This window comes from Trachymyrmex cornetzi, unplaced genomic scaffold (assembly GCF_001594075.2).
Source record: "Trachymyrmex cornetzi isolate Tcor2-1 unplaced genomic scaffold, Tcor1.1 scaffold630, whole genome shotgun sequence".
NCBI classification, from domain to species: domain Eukaryota; kingdom Metazoa; phylum Arthropoda; class Insecta; order Hymenoptera; family Formicidae; genus Trachymyrmex; species Trachymyrmex cornetzi.
Window position 1 is genome coordinate 120813 of NW_017299949.1, and position 3156 is coordinate 123968.

Genomic DNA, 3156 nt, shown 5'->3' on the forward strand with positions numbered 1-3156 from the left:
TATCGTTTGGTGCGTATCGCTCGGCGAAATGACGCCTTGAATTACTTGGTACTTACAATGTTGATATAAAAAGTGCCCAGTAAGAAATGACTAATTGAATTGGTATTAAATTGACATGACGAAGTCAATTTAATATCAATTACATCTAATTGTCGGTCATTTCTCACTGGGTTAGAACCTTTGTTCCAACTTAAACTAAGAATAACGAATATGAAATCCAAACGAGTGGTGACATTCGTGCTACATTGCAAGATGTGGCTTTCAGTTAGAAGATGATGGAATATTATATCAATGAAAAACATTAATTTTTAAATTTACGTATTTTTTCTGAGAAGTCGCATGTAATTTTTGGAGAAACTTTTGGGAAGAATACGTTCTGTGTCGAAACGTGAGTGCTGGATTGCGTGGGGTTACATTAGAGGACTGAACTGAGACTGAATGACGTGAAACAGCGTCGTATAGACAAATCTTGAAAAATTCCTGAATACATATTCTCCATGTTTGTTTATAAAGAATTATCACGCTACGATTCCATAATAGTCTAAGATTTTATTAACATTTATACACACCAAGATTGTGTTCCGATATTAATTGTCAGTACTGAAAATTTATGGTACACGTAATGTGAACTATAGATTTGTAGTACTCACAATGAATATCAGAATGCAATCCAAACACATACATTAAGTTTAACAGAGAATAAGAGACCAACGTGAAATATTTTACCGATCCATTGCATGAAAAATCATGTTATAAAAGCTTACAATCAAAGAAAAGTAAACCAAACAAAAAACTAAAAAGGAAAAAAGGTACCCAAGAAATAAGTACATGGTGTTAATAAAAGCAATATTAACCGCTACCAAGCAGCAAAAGCTGTAACTAAGCCTCTCTGAAGTTAAAATAATTTTTTTAACTCTATGCTGTAGATAACAATTTATAAATTAATAAAAAAAATGAAATCAATTAATTTGGCTACTGAGAGATTTAGTTACAAATCCGAGGACGTAGAGGGATGTTCATCAGTACCAAACAAACGCAAAAAACATGTATTTTCTCTTGCGTTTGATTTATACAAATTCTCGGACATGAGAGTTAAATGTCGAGCATCAACTACCATGATTTGAGCCGTTTCTCCTCTCACCCTCAGAATTGATTTGAATACGCATAAAGATTGAACGTTACTCGGATGAAGTTTATTACGTTTCTTGGTTTTTACGTCTGTCAGCATGGAAAACACTCTTTCGGCATCAGCATTAGAATTTGAAAGAGATCGAATTGCATTAATTAATTTAGTTAAAACTGGATATCTAAATTTTCCATCTGCCTTTTTAGTTGCCATTATTGTTTTCCATGCTTCATCAAAATGTAAATTAATTATTGTTGCTTTCTGCTCTGATGTGAAATCCTTTTCTAGAAATTGCCATTCTTCTTTTAATACCTCCTCATCAAATCCGCCGAATCGTTGGGCAACAAAAAGAACATCCTGAACGGAGTTGTTCGGGCTGGTTTTTTCGTCTTCTTGCTGCAAAGCAAATTTAGGTTCAAAGATCCTCAATTTACTCAGAAATTCGTCCTTAACAAAAAGTTTGTTACGAATTTCTTTCGCAGCGATGTCATAGAATGCCAAACAATTGTCGTAAACTAATTTGACAATCTCACTCTGACCTTCCTGGTTCAATCGATCAAGAAGGCCTTGCCAAGCTTCTCCAACCATAACTTGATCAGGAGATAAACGATTACACGCGAGCAAAGGATCAATTGTACCCATCGAAACAAAATTCAATAATGGTGCTTTTACAACATTTTTAAGAACGGTTTTCAAAAGATTTTCCGCAGCTGACTGAAGTAAATGAACTTTTGTTTCTTCAGTTTGAAAAGACGCATTAAACTTGTTAAATGCATTCAGAATATACTCAAGAAACAAAAGATATGCTTGTATTTCTGAATTTTGCATCAGAGATAGTAAAGCAGCCCCAGACTTTGATTTCTCGCTCAATTGCTCTTCTTGCAAAAATTTTAATAGCACATCCCAATTTTTGTTCAGTCTAACCACGCATGCATGACGTGAAAGCCATCGCGTTTCAGATAGTTTTAAAATTTTCCTACAAGTCCCATCAAAACAAAATAATTTTTGGAATTGCTCAAATATACACGCGTGCTTGGGACTGCTAGAGATAAACGATGCCACTTTTCGCAAAAGCTCCTCGCATGCTTCAGGAATTGCGCTGCAAGCTACATTTGCTACTAATGCAGATGCATGACAAGGACATGGCATCGTTATCAAACTTTTGCAATGTTTTTGTAATTTTATTTTAAATGATTCGTATTTTCTTGTCATAACAGAAGCGTTATCACAGGAAAGAGCGAGAATGTTTGAAAACGGAATTTGTTTTTTCCACATTTCGGCTTTAAAATTTGTAAATAATTTTTCGGCACTACAATCACTAGCGTCCAAATTAATTAATTCTAATAATTCCGTTCGAGTATTCAAAGTCTGAGGATCGACGTACCGAACAAGAAACGTCATCCATTTATCATTAGTTAAATCAGATGTTTCGTCAACAAAAATAGAAAATTTATTATTTTGTAATTTTTCAACCAACCGCTCCTGTTCGCGAACACATAAGACATTCTTTATTACTTTCGGTGTCTTATTCCGATTCATCCTCATACTTTTCAAGACTTCCGGATCTTCTCCGAGGTCTTGAAAAAAACTTAAGATTGACTCTGCTGTTTCAAATGGAATGTTTTTCTCGGCAATTAATGCTGCAAATTTTATTTTCGCGATTTTTTTTCGATCTTCAAAAGGCACAGATTTTTCGTCATGCGTATTCAAATCTACGCTAAAGCCCCTTTTCTGACTCTCCGAAACATGTTTTTTATACTGTCAGAATGCCACATAAGCTTGTTGAAACCACATCGAAACTTTAGATTGCAGAAGGAGCAAAAACAATTGAAAGGATCGTTCGGGATTATTTGCAGCCATGGTTTGAATTGTTCATTTTCAAGCCATGAATGACAAAATTTCCTTTCATGAGATTTCCTTTTCAATGATATTTACTTCATCAGAGCAATTATTTACTATGTTAGTTTGATAAGCTTTCGATTCAGCATGCTTAAAAACTCCTGATGTGAGCAAGAAAACGTTTTATTACA